This window comes from Monodelphis domestica, chromosome 2 (assembly GCF_027887165.1).
Source record: "Monodelphis domestica isolate mMonDom1 chromosome 2, mMonDom1.pri, whole genome shotgun sequence".
NCBI classification, from domain to species: Eukaryota; Metazoa; Chordata; class Mammalia; order Didelphimorphia; family Didelphidae; genus Monodelphis; species Monodelphis domestica.
In genome coordinates, this window is record NC_077228.1 from 47,026,534 (window position 1) to 47,044,632 (window position 18,099).

The 18,099-nt window shown below is 37.7% G+C and overlaps 1 protein-coding gene across 9 annotated transcripts in view; it reads left to right on the forward strand.

Annotated features, from left to right (window-relative positions):
• The first annotated feature begins 3,746 nt into the window (after positions 1-3,746).
• The window catches only part of TTLL7 (tubulin tyrosine ligase like 7), a 228,900-nt gene continuing 214,547 nt past the window's right edge, over positions 3,747-18,099 (forward strand). For 7 of the 9 annotated variants that reach the window (XM_056815426.1, XM_056815425.1, XM_056815428.1 and 4 more), the window contains exon 1: positions 3,747-3,884. The gene's annotated coding sequence lies outside the window, so the exon portion shown is untranslated. Of the gene's footprint in view, positions 3,885-4,196; positions 4,305-7,787; positions 7,979-18,099 lie in introns of those variants that run through there. The other 2 variants (XM_016429903.2, XM_007480619.3) reach the window with 2 other exon arrangements.

The following is an 18,099-nucleotide window of genomic DNA, read 5'->3' on the forward strand; positions in this document are numbered from 1 at the left end:
ATTAATGCTTATTAATTGATTGTGTGACTGGAAAGGCCAGTAGTACCTTCAACAAAACCAGGAATGTTTGGAAGAATGGACTTGGGTAGAAATACAATAAACTTTGTTTTCAACTTATTGAGTGCCTTTTTGGCTTGGAAGACAGTCAGTATAAAGGTATGAGATGGAGAATAGAGTATTACCCTGTGGCTAATCCAGAATAAGCTAGTTTTACTCAACATAGAGAGGGAAATAATGCACCTTATTAATAAGGTTGGAGAAAGGTTGTAGAATTTTATAAAATAGAGAAGCTACTTGTTAGATACTAGAGGCAAAAGGAGACTTTTGGAGTTTACTTAGTACTTGACAAACATATTCAAACCTATACTTTAAGAAAATCAGTTTGGCAGCTGGGTGTAGTAGTTTGGAACTCTCCCCTTTCAAGGTAGGAAGGCCAACTAGATGGCTATTGTAGTAGTTTAGGCAAAAGATAATAAGGGCCTCAGCTAGAGTTGTAGCCATGAAAGTACGGAAAAAAAGGAAAATGGAAATGATACTTAGGAAATATAAAGGATGAGATCTGGCAACCAATAGGATGTGCAGTATGAGAGAGAGAAGTGTCAGCGTAAATGCCGAAATTTCCAACCTGGGTGATTGGAAGGATGCTGGTGGTCTCCACAGACATCTCTTGCTACCAGTTTGATAGTGCTTTAAACCTTCCAATTAAATTCCTTTAAGTGAATGTTTTTGTCTGGAACTCTGACTTTTTTGATGTGGGGAATTCCCCAGTAAGGAAAGTCCTTCTTCTAATGGAGATTGTCAACTATTCTGCAGTTTACAGGCTGAGTTATCTGGGGGCACTGAAGGATTAGGTGATGAACTAATATATACAAGGATGTGAGGGTACAGATGAGTTGGTGTCTGCATTGTTAAAGGGAGGTCCTATATCAATGAATCAAGGAGATCAGAGATTTATCTATGAGTAAGTATAAAAAAAATCAACAAGATTACCATGGAGCAAGAGGAAAGAAGAAAGAAGATATCAGAAGACTTGAAGGATAACAAGAATGATGATCCTTGAAAGAGACCAACCAAAGGAGGTTTCAGCTAAACTGGATCCCCTAACTATTCTCTGACTTTATCTTGACTCCTCATGTCTCTTTATTTTTGCCCTTATAGTTTCCCATCTCTGAAACAGATGATTTACACATCTTCTCTTATAATTCTTTCCTCTTGAAAAGGATCAGCTCAGACTTTCTTTCTGTGAGGCTTTCACTGGTACTTCAAAAAGAGAAAAGATGGCTGCTTCTCAATCCCTCATGCCTCTCTAAGTTCTTCTATCAATATTTCTCATTTTAATTTGTACCACATATATATGTATATGCTCATCTCCCCTACTAAATTTTAAATTAATTTAAGGCAGAAGTTGTCTTTGTATTCCCAGTTTCTCGTATAATGTCTTGAAAAATTGTAGGCACTGAAGAAATAGTTGCTGAATCGTTATAATCCTACATTTTTTGTATCATCTTGACCACCTCAACTTCATACAAGTTGTTGACCATCAAAAAAGTATTAACAAATAGCTGAGACTCTTGTATATCAACATATGATGAGCAAGGGTGGCTTCAGCTCATGAATATTTTAGCTTAATGCCATAGACAAAAATCATAGTAATCTAAATTGGTCATTGGTGCTTCTCCTTTTCTCTTTTTATATCTTATCTATCAGGGGCAGCCTTCACCCATAGGTACTCTCTGTTCTCATTCTCTCTTCTCTCAAAAGATGTTTCCAGAAAACAATAGGGTAAATTAATGTATATGAGGATGAGAAGTCATGGGTAGGTTGATAGCTGCTTTTTTGGAGGGAATCCCCACATCACTGAATTAATGAGATATCACAGATACATGTAAATACAAATAAGAAAGTCCAGCATTGTATCTTTTGCAGAGGTATAAAACTTATTGGGGCAGAATGATTTGGTGGCTTCAGTACCATCCTCAAAGTCTTCAAAACTTGGTTATTAAATCCTGCCTCCGACAAAGATTGGCTCTATGACCCTAAGTAAGTCACCTCTCAATGCTTTCAGGCAATTTCCAAACTGTAAACAGCAGAATAATTGTCAGTTTGCATTGGCAGAAGGGGTTTCTTCCCAGGGAAAGTATTCCCTAAACCACTGGAATCACAATGGCTGTTGAACAAAAATAATCAAAACCTCAATTCAAAGGTCCGAACCTCAAAAAGGAGAACTCAAGTTGGGGGTAATCAATCACTCAATGTTAGCTGCCTACTCTGTTTTTTTAGATGTCCTTGCCACAATTCAAGAAATATTGACTGATTACCATAGGCAAAACCCATGCTAGGGTATCGAAGGAAATAATAAAGAAAATCGAGGCATTCTCGCTTGCCGAAAATAAGCATATTGTAGTGTCTAGGGTCCACTGAGTACCGGGGCTGATCTTGAAGAAAGCTTAGTTAAAGAGAGCAGGACAAATTGTGATATAAGCTTCAACACGAATATGGGAAATGCCATTTCGATTAATTTATCCAAGCCAAAATTCAGTCTTCGATGTTACTAAGGGGAATTCTGTGGGAGGGCACACATGGTTGCCTTTCCCACCCTTCTCATTCTGCTTCTCCTCTCTCTCCTCCCAAGGCCATTAACATGGTACAATGGAAAGAGTGCTGGATTTGAAGCCTCCCTGGCTCTGTCACTTACTGTTCGATCTTCAACAGGTCTCTTAACTTCTCTGGGCCTCCCTTTCCTTAACTTTGAAGTGAGGGGGTGAGATTGACCTAACTGATATCTACCTTTCCTTTGAACTGCAGCTCCTCCACCTGAGGGGTGGGTGCAGCATCCTCAGTCCTAGACTCTGGCCTTCAAGGCTGCATGACCTCTGAATGTGTAGACTCAATGAAGGGGATGGGGAGTCCCACCTGAGAGTCTCTTGCGATGTCCAGCTGGGCTTGGATGGCCTCTCCTCTTCTTCCTCAGGGCAAATGCTGGATGAGAGACTAGAGGATGCTTTTCATCGGCTCAGCCCGGGGCTTCTGCCAAGGCTCTGGGTGGCTGGCACCCAGCGGCCGTGGCCACTCTTGGGAAGGAGCGCATCGTCCCATGCCCAGCAGTCAGGAAATCTGTCGCAGGGCCCAAGGTGAAGCGCTGTGCACTCAAGCTCTCTGTGGGCGGCTGGGCGCTTCGTCTGCAGCATCTCCAAGCGCAAGACCCCGCCCAGCGCTCTCCGTTGCTAGGTCCACTGTTTGCCGCGTTCTAGAGGAGCCGCGAGCCTGGGCCAACGTACACAGAACGCGTGGGGAGGGGTGGAAGGCGAGAAGGGGCTAAGCCAAGGCATCCTTTTCGCTCCGCCAGTGAAGAGGTGACTTTGGGTTGTGATTTTCTCCAGTGCATCCTTCTCCTAGAAGAGCTCGAACAGGAGATCCACCTTCGAATTTGGCCTCTCCTCTTTGGCCCCTTTCCCCCGAGGATTCCCTCTTCTCCTGCAGGCCTCTCCTCATGCACCCCACCCCTTTACGAACCTGGAATGGTCTGGTCCGTCGGTAGTCCCCGCCCCTTGTTCGGGCAGCAGCTGCTCCAGCTGCTGCAGGGACTGGGCTCGCGGTGGAACCCGGAGCCGTAGCCCGAAACAGTGGCTGCCGCGGGCGGCGGGACTGCCGGGCGGCGGGCTGGACGGGGAGGACCGGACGGGACGCGACGAGACCGGCGCGGGAGGGGGCGGAGCAGCGTAGCATCCTCACCAGCCAGAGGCTCAGCGTGCCCTGGGTGGGGAGTGACCCCCCGAAAACAGACGTACTCCGCCCCAGAAAGTGGGGCGAGGCCCCGCAGGCTCCCCAGGGAGGAGGCGGCCTGGCTGGTGGCATCCATTCTTCTCCCTGGGCCGGCCTCTTCGGTGAGTGATGGCCCATCTCCAAGCGAGGCGTCGCCTCTTCTGCTCCATCCTCGCGTAGCTGCCAAGCCTGGGCCCAGTGCTCGACCCCGCCCTCAACGGGGACGTCGTGGGGCGGCCCATTGCGTCTTCAGCACTGAGGCTCTGGCCACATTGTCCTGGGTGGGAGAGAGTGGCCCAGAGCCGGCCCTGTGGGGGAGAGGGGTGGGCATCTGGCAGGTGCTTCCTCCCCCCCCCCCCCCACCTGGCCTGCTTTGGTCGGGGCTGGGTTGGGCGGGGCCGAATAGGTAAGTAAGGAGGTAAGTAAGGGAAGGAGGGAGGGAGAGGGGGAGCCTGACTTTCTTTCAGCATCACTTGGCCTCTTCTTCGGCCCTCACCTTGTATCAGGGTACTTCAAGATGCTCAGCGTTCCATAAGGATCAGGTTCGTTGCTTCTTCTCTGTTGGCAGCCTCTGGCAACACAGCTCTTATTTCCTTTCTCTTCCCTCTTTCTGTGTCATGGATAGGAAATCTCCTGGTACCTTCTTTATCTTTCTTGGTCGGCCATTTCTTTTTGGCCCGAAGTATCAAATGTGCTAGCCTTGAGTTATATTCTATTCAGGGCTAAGACCCTGTTGTCCCTTGATTTAGAGGACAGTTTCTTTGCTGGAATGGACCAAATGAAGACCAGGCTTGAGGTGGGATGTCACATAATGGGAAGTGTAACAATCGACTTTGCATAAAAGAGGCAAACCATTTTCTGGACAACAACAAATCTTTAAGGACATGTATTTCAAAAGAATGATTTTTCTTTTAGAATGATCTCGAAATCTAATTTAGAGCTGGAAGGTCATCCAAGCCAGCCCCTCCTCCTCTTGCGGAAAAGGAAAGAGACTCAGATTGTGACTTGCTCAAGGTCATACAGATAGTAATCAACAGAATTGGAACACAAACCCATTTCCTCCAACACCAGAAACATTGCCTTTCCCACTACACCAGATGATCTTTTCAGATGAAAAAGTCTATTTTCTTATATTGCCTTTGCAAAAAAAAAAAAATCTACCTACCCAACTCTACCAAAGAAAACTAGGTACTGAAGTGTAGGAAAAATTACTGTAGAAGCTTAAAAAAAGAAAACCTCTAAAAATAGGCTTGGCTTTTTGAAGTTTTGAACTTAGAATATGGAGAACAGTGACCTAATTGTAAGTGGTGTTCATGGAGTTGGTGGGACTGCCTTTGGAAAACCAGCTAAACATAGGAAAAGCCATAAACAGTGTTCCATAGTTAAAAGAGGTATCTTGGATGACTCATGAAGCATCATCTTCATACCCCATGGGAGTAGGATTGATTTGTTTTGGCCATATGTCTACAGTGAAGAACTCCATTGGCCCCAACTGCTTCTATGTTACAAAGTCATGTATTTTTCTTTGCCCATTATTCTTATATTTATACATTTTCTTTTAGTTTTTCATAGTCTTAGTATTCTGCTAGAGTAACTAGAAATCCTTACTTCTGAAAAAGTGCTTACGGGTATGGAGGTGGCTGCTTCTAACTATATTGAATAAATTCTTTGTTGAAATATACTTTTAAATTGAAGGACATATTGATATGCTAAAACTCATTACTGAAATAAGGACTTATATTGTAGGACAAACTTCTTCCCTATGTTATTTGGATGGGCAGCTCTGCTTAGTTTTTTTAAATTTAGTCCATAGAACTGATGGATCATAGGTTTGATTCCCACTATACTGGTCATTTAATTTGGTTCAGTTCCATGGTCATAGAGGATAGTACCATCTGTTGTCACATTTGGCCCTGCCACGGAATGCTCTGGAGCTGATGTGTATGTTTTGTAATGATACCTTGAGGAGTGGAAATGTCCCTCCCCTTAATACAGACATACTTACACGCAGTATTACCTCTGCTATACATTCCTCATGCTCACCCCTCCTATCTCCCAAGCAAGAACTACTTCTCTTCAGGATCATGCTAATTTCTGACCTAGGAAATTAGGTTGATCATCTTAAAATATCTTTATTCTGGCTATATTCTGGCTATATTAGACCTACCTTACTTCCTTCTTGGATGATAATCCATTGAAAATCCTTTCACACTGTTGATATACTGAACAAATATTCTTTGAATAATGAATGTCAAGAGTATCTGAGCCACAATGACCTTGGGAATCAAGAGTTGTGCTTTATTATTATTGCCTCAATAAGTGCCTGAGAAGATAAGCTCCCTGAGAGTAGGAACTATATTCTTTTCATCTTTGTATCCTCAGTGTTTAGCACAGGACCTTCCTTCTTTCTTTGAACATAATCATCACTTAAATAGTTTGATATTTTTTATAACCTTGGGAAAGTTACAAGATTATTTTTAATCTTCATTTTCCTATTTGTAAAACGATATTTCATTTGGCTACGTCTTGAGGTCTTTGTGAGGATTTAGTAAGATCTTTCTTTATAGTTCTGTATACTGTTAATGGACATATAAGTTTAAGCTATTTTTAACAACAAATATTTGTTGATGAGCATTTATTGAGTATTTATTAGTTGGAAGGTAATATGTTATAAAGGAGTTAAGCATCTCTGATCTCAAGTAAATTAGTACAGTTGGGGGATAAAATGTTTAACAATCATGAAAAGTAATGAATAACTTGGGCCAAAACAGAACCAGAAGTGCCAAATGAGGGTATAAACAAGAATTGCTATAGGGGTTAAAAAGTGGAGAATTTATTATAGTGTAGAGTAGTTATGGAGCTGGGAGAAATCTACCCCATTCTTTAGTCTTCAACATGACTTAAGAGAAAATAGAAGAGTAAAACCAAGTAAGTTTGGAGGCAGGTTTTCTAAAGGTATAATATGGCAGGGGGTTGGGGGAGAATTTTCTGGAAGGCCCTGAAGATCAGGTTGAAGAATTTGCATTTGATCTAATACTGTTTTAGATTCCTAATTAGTAATAGAATCTTAAAGTAGGTAAAATTTGTTTTTTTCCTCTCTTGCCCCAAGTCTTCCCCTCCTCCAAATTGTCTTAGATCTTAGATAATTCCCAATAAGGGATGTTACAGATATCTGATCAAATAATTCTTCATTACCTCAATGTAATTGAATATTTCCTATAATACTTTTATATAAGTATATATATACATATTTACACACATATCTGTGCCCTTCCACATACACCATATATTATTATACATGAGAGTAAGCTTAGTGGAATGGATAGAGAATCAGCCTCAAGAGTAAGGAGAACTTGAGTTTAGATCTTGCTTCTGATACATATTGTCTGTGACCTGGTCAGACAAATGACTTAGCCTCTTAGTAACTCAGTTATAAAGCAGTCATCCATGTGTATCGATCAAGGGAGTTTCTTTATCAATAGTTTCCTATGCCAAAGACATTATACCCAATAAGTGCATTTTAATAGCAGACTGGGTTGAGAAATAAGATTAAAACTATCAATATGGTACAGTAGAGGGTACCAGAAGTGATTAGAGAGGTGGATTATATAAATTGGGATCTCACCATAGTTTTTTGCTCTTTGATTGTGTTCCAACTCTTGCTTCTTTGCCTAAAAATTTTCTTCCTAGTACATCCTTTTTCTCTATACGAGGTCTCTAGACTAGATCTACTGAATTCTAGCCTAGGTTCCTGCCCTCATGGCTCTAACTCCCTGGGACTTAGGCATGAATCGGACCTAATGACTCCTGAGATCAGGCATACATGGACAGCTATCCAGAAATAAACTCATAGAGGGACAAGGCATGGACACTACAAGGGGTAGAAATGGAGGGGTGTGGCCTAGAGGGGCTAGGTCTATGATTTAGCCCCGCCTTCTCCTCTACCTAACCCAGTGGAGGGGGGAGGGGAATGTCTCAGGGAGGGAGGTGGGGCCATTTTGGCTCCCAGGCAGTTAAACTGCTCTGGGGATGGTACGACAATGTTGGGAAGGGAGGACTAATATCAAAGGGCACAAAGTTACCTAAAAATGCCCCCACCGTAGTGTAATTTACCCATGGTAATGAACAGAAAAAAACCATGAAGCAGGGCAAATCGGTTTTACACATCGGACAGCTTTAACAAGATTATCCCAGATTTAGTACACTGAATATGCAGGTAGAAAAGGGATTTTAAAAGGGGTGGAAGGGAGGGGGATGGTTTAGTTATGACCCCTTATACAAAAAGATACGTTTTTTTTTTTTAATCTGCCCTTTTTATTTAAGCTGGCGTTCCATTTATTTATTGTTGGCGATCTCTTTTCCAGATAAGTTTATCCCCTACCCAACGTACGACCTTACGGTGTTTTAGTGGGGGGGGGGGGGTGATAAGTGTAGGTACTTTCCAGTGTCCCCAATTTTGCATTTGCTATTATTTTTTTGCACACGGAGCCTTGGCTTCTCCAAAACTTCTGTTTGACAAGTTGAATTTGATGAGGCACCCATGATGACTGTCTACCAGTGTTTGACTGTGCCATTGTGGGGCCGTACAGGATCACAGGATTTGAACCTTGAAATGGAAACCTTAGACATCACCTTGATCAGCTCCCTTCATTTTATAATTGGAGAAAAAAAACAAAAACAGCATAACCAGGACTTACAGAGAAAGATCCATAGGCTAGGAGCAGAATTAGGATAGGAGTCTTATCTTTCTGGCTTCAAATTCATCATTCTTTGTACTGCACCACAGAGATTGCAAAAACAACAGAGGCTCTTCTCTTGGATACTCCGTCTTATAAAGAGTGAATAAGATTATAAAGAGTGAATAAGAAGAGATACAAAACAAATGCTTGGATTTTCATTCTTGGCTCCTTAGGATTGATCCATGAATCCTTCTCTTCTCAGAGACAGATTGAAACTCCCCTTGTGTCTACTAAGATTAACCCTACTTCAAAAATTCCTGGAAGCTTTCTTCATGGAGAATTGAATAACGTTGTGTCTGTGTAGGGTGGTCTACCATGGAGAATATATTGCCTTTTCGTGCTCCTATTAGTGTCCCCTCTCACTGCTTGCACCTTTCTTCAGAGACTCTCTTCCATTTATCTTGTATATACATATATCTTATGTCTATCTGTATATACATATACCCAATTGTTTCTAACAGCCACCTGAACTGAAGTGATAAAATAGAATTATTTGACAGAGGATTATTTGAATTATTATTTAGCAACATTTTATTTAGCAACTTTTGTTTAAACTTTTAATTTTATGGCCCAACATCTATAGTTTTGTCTGAGGACTATACTATAAAAATGAATGTCTCAAAGGGGTGCACTTTTTTTGGTAACAATATCAACATTTTGTCAGAGGTCTTTAAGTAAATAAGATATTTGAAAGACAACTCGGTAGCAACAATGTTGATTTTCACTTTTTTTATCTTTTCACCTTCCTACTCCATCAGGGTGTTCTCCAGCTTGTTAGCAACTTTCCTAAAATGTGGTAACTAGAAAAGAATACATTTTTCCAGATGTGATCTGATCAGTGCAAAAGATAGCCACAATTTTATCTCCCAGTCATTGCATTTTATGTGTTATTATTATTATTATGTATATTATTATATAAAACACCTCTTTTAATGCAAGTGAAAATATTATTTGTTTTTGTTTGGGGCTATCTATTTTGGCTATCACATTAAACTGGTGATGCATTTAGCTTGCAATCCACCAAAACTTCCCAATCTTTTCCAGATGAAGGATTTTTTAGCCATACCTTTCCCATCTTATACTTCTGAAATTGTTTTTTTAGATCCATGTAGGAACTTATATTTGTCTTTATTAAATTTAATCTTATTAGATTTAGACCATAATTCCATACTTTTTGGGTAATTTGGGGCTTTGATTTTGAAAGCCAGTTTCACCAGTAAATTTGATGAGCTTCCTATACCTTTAAGTCATTAATAAATCAAGCACTGATCCCTAGGCCATCATCTAGAAACCTTATAAAAGGCATTAAATCTTTTAACAATTATTTCGAATCCAGCATAACATGGTTTTCTAAGCCACCTAAGTAAAATATTGCCCATAGACTATATCCCTATCTATTCTATTAAAAAATCAACCAATGGTTGACCGTGGTTATGTGTCATGCAGCAAGCTAGGTGCTGGAGATAACTAGGACAAAAGAACGAAGTGGCCCTTTCTTTCAGAAGATCATAATAAATGCTTTGCTTTGGATAAACTACATAGTAGAACTTGATCTACCAGTCTCATAAACTTGTCAAAAAAGGAAAAGACATTAGCTTGGCATCATCTGTTGTTGATTAAGTCAGGCTGACTGCACTCAGTACTTTGTTTTCTAGCTGTAACTTGTCCCTTTAATAAAATAGATAGGACTCTGTCAGTTATCAGAGTTAAGGGAACTCTCTCTTTTGGAAACCGATAAAACATTTGCCTTTCTCCATGCAGATCTGGAAGGGACCACCAAAGCCATCTAGTCTTGCAGCTCTTCTCTGCTATTTTCCTGAGAACCTCAGATCAGCAATATCCCATTCTTCTAATGCTTTGGGATATAACTCAGATGAGTCATTTGTGTTTTTTAAAGACAGATAGATGCTCTTTTGCTGTATCTTTGATAATTTTGGTTTTCTCTTTCCAACTTGATCCTTTTGCTGTGTTCTTTCTAGCTGGCTAGTTCTTTTCTAGAGAAAACAAATGCAAAATGGGGAGTTCTACTTTGTCTTTCTTGTCTGTTATTTTTGCCTCATCCATCTTCAGTAGCAATCCTGGCCTTCTTTGAGCCCCCTTTTCTTCTATGCAAGTACAGCTCTCCCTCTGCCTATTTTTTTTTAAATTACCCTTTCCTTTTCCCTCCAATTTCAGACCATTCTGATTATTGGTGCTTCTGAAAGAAGTCTATGCCACATTTTTGCATCCATCCTCCATTTATATATACATATATATATATATACATATATGTTTGATGGTCTTCTGCTCTTTATAATCTGGTTAGTTGTTGAGTTTTCTGGTTTTCTGTGGTGTTCCCTTTGGAAAATTCCATTTTTACCCTTCTCATGGAAATAGTTTTCTTTGTGTTTTTTGAATTTCATTATTGAGAATTATCTCATCTCTTCTGAGCCAACTTCCTACATAGTTTCCTAGTCTAGGATCTCCTATTTATCCTTCTCTGAATTGGATAAAATTTGTCCTTCTAAAACTTAGGATGGATGAAAGACTTATTTCTCACTTTTCTCTATTTTACCACAAATTTAAAGGTCTAACAGTCTCTTTCTGTTAAGGTTCCCTTTATCATTATTGGAGCTACCCATTCCTCTTTGTGAGTGAGAATCAGATTCAGAAACATTTTCTTGTTTATTTTTTTTATCTTTCGAAATATCAAATTATCATTAAAGTCAGTCGATATTCTTAGCCTTTGTGCTTTGGGCAGAGAGATATCTTATAAATATGGTTCAATAATTAAATCTTCATAGAAGCATAGATATACTGAAGCATGCTAGACTTGTGGTATTTTCTTGTACTTAGCTTTATATCTTCTTTGTATCCCAGTGTTTTGAAGAGTGCTTACATAGTATCCCTTCAATAACTCGTAGCCAAAATGATCTCCATCATGGGTTTTATTTAAATTTTTAAATTTATTTTTCTTAACCTTTTTCCTCTCCTTATTTTACATATAGGCATATGCATAAACAGTTATTATATGCTATATTTGCAGTAATATATTATATGATATATGCATATTTCATAATATGAATATGTTTTCTTAATCTATAATGCCCTTCTCCCCTCCTTCCCTTTTTTATCTACCCTGTTCATTTTAAGAAAGAGTATCTTTGTTCAGAGGCATAGAAATGCTTCCCATTGAGTCTTAAAATATATATTTCTGGGTCAGTAATTTTTTTCCTTACCTTAGAGTTCTAGTTTACCTTCCTTGTTTCCTATACTATGCACATTTAGGTATAATTTCTATATAACTTAACAAATGCTTGTTGAATAAAAAATTGAAATTGGTGTTGTCCTGGTTCCAAAGGTAACAGTAGTTTTGTGATGTGGATTTTATATGTATGTATGTGTGGACTTACATATATATATACACACATACATATATATGTATATGTGGGTTTAGAGAGATACATATATTTGGACTTGGAAAATGAAACCGATGATTTATTTGCCTCTCGAAGAAAAAGAAGTCAGTTAACAAAAAGATACTTGATGTATTGATTTATAGACAGCTCACTAGAGATGAAGAAATCCAGACTTAAGTATAATTATTGTCATTTTTATACTTTATTTCAAAATTTTGTTTTATCTTATGAAAATGAGTTGTTTCCGAAATGTATCTAATGAGCTGCTTGATATATATATATATTTATATCAAATGTTAGCATTTTAGAATGAAGTGTTTCTGTCCTTTATACCTATATACTTGGAGCACATATCCTGACTCTTCTGGAAAAATTTCCTGGACTCCCTCATCATTATGGACTCTATCCTTTGACTTATCTTCTTTGGGGACATACTTGCTGGCTTCCCATTCACTCACTGAATACTTTTTCTTGCTTCCTTTCAATTGGACAGTTTTTGACTTTCACAAATCCATGGATTGACCTTCTGAACTGTTCTCTTGAGTCTTTTTTTTTTTAAACTTTGCCCATCTAGGTCTCATAGTATATTTCATCTTTGGTACACAGCTTTTAAGATCACAATTTTTATTAACTTGAAAGTGTCCAGATAATCTTAAAATGCCATTTAACACTGACAAGGAATCAGAGCTGTTTTCATTGGAAGATGAAGTGGGAGAGGGTTGTTTGAGCCACAAACTAGCTGAGACCTGTAAAGGAAGCAGATGGGAATAGTGGGCTTGGGAAGACTTTACTAGAATGGCTAGAAGGCAAAAGCCTGGGGGAGAGCAAGTGGGAATTGCTAGAGATTGAGTAGTCAGAGTCAGAAGTACAGTGCGTTAGACCTGCTATAAGCCTCCTGAGAATGATGGTTGTATATTACTACAGAATCTCCCCAGCAACAATTTCCCACTGGATGTCTGTTTATCTTGTTATGTTTTCCCTAAAGGTTCTCTTCTCAACCTTTTCCCTGGCAAATATAGAGTTTTCTCCATATCTAGTTACTTTCTGACTGTACCTCTTTATCTTTACCCACATCAAAAAACCAATGATATTCTCTATATGGCTCACTCCTTTTTAGACTCCAGATACTATATAGATTTCGTATAGGAGAACCTAAATAGAATAAACCCCTGTACAATAAGTAGGGGTATGATAAGGTTCACATATTAGGTGAGAACAGTATTTTATAAATGCATCCTGTACAGCTTTGCTTTTATGCAACATTTGGTCATGATGTCCAGTAGCCCAAGTGACAGTTCTGTAGTGAGAGACAGCCAGGTTTGGAGTCAGGGTACCTGGATTCAGATCCTGGGTCTCATATATTAGGCTATGCAAGTCATCTTTTTGGAAATATTCCTTTGCTAAATTTCTATATGATGACTAAGGCCCAATAACCTCCAGGAAGCTCAATTTTCTGCATTTGTGAATAAGTTATGGAAAAAGTTCTTGACTAACCTTAAGAGGATACAGAGATATAACTTAGAAGCTGATGTTTTTATAGCACTTATAAAGCACTTGGTAGACTTTCTCTCACCCAAGCCTCAGGACAACCAGTTTATGGATGAGGAAATAGAAACTTAGAAAGATTAAATAACTTTTCCGTGGTTGCACAGTTAGTGTCAGAGGTAGAATTTGAACTCATGTCTCTCCAGGATTTGTATCTCATACTTGTAACCTTGATTGTTGTAGAACCGTGTTGGGGTTTGGGTCTTTTGTATAATGGCCTTTTCTGGTCTTACTCTTTAGTGAGACTTTGTAAAACAAAAATGAAGTGACACAGTAATTGTCTACGATAGGGTATAGTCAGCCTTATCTAGTCGTGGTTCCTTTGTCCTCACTCCCCCCGGGGAAGCTACATTTCTCCCTGTTTTCTTTGGGACCACAATAGGTCATTATAATTTCTCAGAATTCAAATTCATCCTGTTGTTCATTTTGTTTATTACATGGATAGTATTTTCCTGGTTCTACTTAGTTCACTCTATGTTAGGTAATGGCAGTGTATCTTTAAATTCTTCACATTGTTTCTTATGGAATAATAATATTCTATTATGTCCAAATACTATAATGTCTTCAGCCATTATTAAGTGATAGGCACCTACTTTGTTTCTAATGTTACTCTTTTTTGTTAGTAAGCATATTTTTTCATGACATTTTCATAAAGGTAGGAATGTATGCTTTTGACTACCTGGAGGTTATATGCCTCCATATATATATGGTTATATATTAAGTTGGAACAACTTAATAACTTTTCTCATATAATTGCAATTTCCCCCCAAGAATGTTGGACAAATTGACAGTTTCACTATGAGTGTATTAGTGTATGTGTCTTCATAACCCTTCAGAAACTGACTCTTTTAAGTCTTTTGTCATCTATGCCATTCTGTTGAGTGTGAGATAAAAAAGTATTATTTTAATTTGCTTTTCTCTTATTATTAGTGATTTATCCATTTTTTGGTGTTGATAATTTGGAATTTGACAATTATTTCCATCCGTGTTAATATCCTATATCTCATAGTTATCAGACACATTTTATTAGTGATATTTAGGGAAATGATTTATCTTTCCACAGTTGACAATTTCCCTTCCAATTCTAGCTACATTATTTTGTTTACATGAACAAAAATCTCTTTCCCATTTCACCATAATTCCTTGTTTGACTAAGAATTTATCCATCAGACATAGTTGTAAAAGATATCTACTTCAATTCTCTGTAATTAAAAAATATATTTATGTATGGTTTTTATATTTATTTATATGTTTTATATATATATAGTTATTTATATATATATATGAGTTCCAAAAGATTACTATATATATATATATATATATATATATATACACACACACACCATGAGTCATTGTGATCTAAACTGATTTTCTCCTAAAAATCTTTAAAGTTTTATCATCATTTTTTGTCAGATATGGAGTATTTTCTCATGTAGATTGTGTTTTTAGGTGTTAAATTTTATTGTTTCTAATACTTCCTTATCTAGAATAGTCCACTCCCAAATTTTCCATTTTTAAACCAGTACCAAATAATTTTAAAATCTGTTTTAGAGTGTAGCTAGAGGTCTTGCAGTATTATTCTCTGTTCTTCCTATATTTTTAAATTTTTTAAATGAAATTCAAGACATTTTGATCTTCCAAATAAATTTTGGACATTTATTTGTCAAGGCCTGTAAATGTAACTCTAGGTGGTTTATTTAGTATCACTAAATCTTTAAATTAATTGAGGTAATGGCATTGTAGTCTAATCATGAGTTAGAGGTTATTTGAATCTTCCTTTATTTTTTTAAATATGCTTTTAGAGTATCTTGACAGGCATCTTGATCATGTATAATGTATTTTAATAGTTATTTTAAATGGGATTTCTTATGTTTTTATTTATCTTGATTTTTACTATTGCAGTGTACAGATACTGATTTTTATGGTCTTATTTTATGTCCTAAAATATTGTCTACTTTTTTCTTTTTTTTGGTTTTCTAAGCAGAATATCATGTCATCTACAAATTGGGATTATTCTGCCTCATCAATGTTTCTACCTTTAATTTCTATTTTAATTACTAATTTTAGGCTTTCTAGAAGTATGCCAGATAATAGTGGAGAAAATTCAGTGTCCTTGCTTTACCCCTGTAACTATTGGGAAAGCTTCTAGTATTTCACTATTTGGTTTTAGGTTTATAATTTATATAAATTAAAAAGATTCCTTCAAGGCCTATATTTTAAGGGTTTATTAGCATAAAGAATACTGTATTTTAAAAGTCTTTCTGCACATCAATAATTTATGTGGGTTTTTTGTTTTTATTTTTAATGTTGTTATTATTTTGTATTATATTTTTCATCAAAATATTCATAAACATACATGGCCTGAGATAACTTTTATTAATAAGACTATCCTCATCCTCTTTCCCAAATGGAACCTTATTTATACTTGAGTATCAGTTGTCATTAATCTTGTCTCAATGTGACAAAATGAAAAGAAGCCCATGTTTGGAATTGGAGACCTGGGTTCAAATTCTTGGCTCTCCTCAGTATTAGCATTGTGGACTTGAGCAAATCTGAACTTCTTTGTACTTGACTGTACGTAATGATGGTGGAGAGGTTCAATCAGATAACTTATATGTATCTTTCAGTTCTGTGCACATTTAGCAAACATGTATTAAATGTCTACTATTTGTAGAGCTTTGTGGTAAATGTGAAAGGAAATAAAAAAAATTAGTTAAGACCAATGGCCTATCCTCATGGAGCTTATAGCACAGAAGAGAGATGAGATACAATTAAGATGAAAGGAAAATTGCAGACATTTGGTTGGTCAAAAAGGATTTTCCATTTCATTTCCATTCTAGGACTTTTGTTTTCAATATTCAGATGATGATAAACAATGTCTATATTAGGAACCTAAGTAAGTTACTCAGTCTTGTTTGACTTGATTTGCTTGTCTCCTCATTTTTTGTGGGTCTGATCCCCTATTGAAAGTACTACTTTGAGATTAAAAAAAGTGGAACAAAAAATGTCACTGGCCTTCAAGATGGTTTAACTGAAGGTTAGCTATCTAATTATGTGGGCATTAGCAGAAATCTGTTTTCTTTTGTGTATTTCAAGCCCTAAAAAATGGGTTCTCAACAAATGCTGTTGATTTAATTCTTAATTATGGAAGGAGAAATCTTTGCCTCCAGAGTGTTTCCTAAAGTTGAAGATATACCGATATAGATATACAGAGGAACCATCACAGCATGGCACATTGGATAGAGTGCTGGCCAGGAATTGGGAAGACTTGGGTTCTTGCCTTTAATGTTTATTGGCTGTGTGACTCTAGATAAGTCACTTAACCTTTGGGTCTTATCTGTAAAATGAGGAGATATGACTCAGAAGTAACTAAGGAGTCTTCTAGTTCTAAATCTCGAATTTTAAAGTCCTTTACCCCTTTGGTGTCCCCAGGCAACTTTCTTATTAGGGTCTACCTTCTATGGCAAGTACCAACCTGCCTTACTATATAGGTTTCCTTATCTAGAGTTTGTTACACTAATGAAATATCACAGGTATGGCCCAATGAATATTGGTGAAGAAACTCTTGTTCCAACTGCCATTGTGGCACCTACTTTGCCACTTGGAATCTTAGAGAATTGCCTGACCTGTCCAGGATCACACAACCAGGATGGATCAGAGATGGGTCTTCCTGAGTTTCTGCCAGACTCAGGAATGGTTTTCTGTGTTCTGTACCACATTCTGGCCTAAGAATATTCTTGTAGCTTCTAGAAGTGACTCCCCATGTAATCAGGGCTTAAAATGCAGTCTAGGAAGATGGAGAAGAAAATTCAACGGGGACTCAGGGTAATATTTATCTCCCCTCCAAAAATGCGAATTCAATTATGAAACTACAGAATTGAATCCAATGAGCACTGAAGGGTTATAAAGATTAGAGATGAGTCCTGGATATTTTTGCTGGTGTTCCAATAGCCTATGGTTATTTGTCCTTCAGATCTGAGTCTTTTAAGACAGAGACATTTTATTTTGTATTTGGGATCAATGAGTAGCTGATCCACAAATATTCAGTAAGAGGTTACTATGTTCTGTGTATCAGGAGGGCATTTTGTTAACTTGTAATCAAGTTAATTTTATGGTGTTGTGCCTAGTGCCCCTGTGGCCAGGTGTGGGGCACTTTGATTTGGGTTTACTATATATGTACATGTATTTGTGTGTATAAATAAGCACATACATTCTGATGAGCTAATGAGGCTCTACTGGGAAAGACATGTGAGTAACGGTAAGGGCTTAGGTCAGAAGCTAGAAATGAACATGAAAGGGAGGGGGGAGATGTTGGAGAAGAACCCTAGGACTTCGCCTGCTGGCTCCACAGTGACCCTGCCTGGTGCCCTTTTCCTAGATTTTCCCCTTTAACTTGATTTTATATCTCTAAAGTGAAGTAAATAGTACTTTCCAAACCTCTGAGATCCCCAATTGAAAGCAGCTATGCAAAGTAATGTTACACCTTACATAATTTATGTAATAATTTATGTATTATGTAATTATCTACCCAATATACTTGGCAGTTACTAAATACTTATGAATTGATTCCAAATATAAATTATATTTTATGTATTAATATTATGTGTATATATATATCTACATAAACATGTATAATAAAATTTTATTTTTATCTT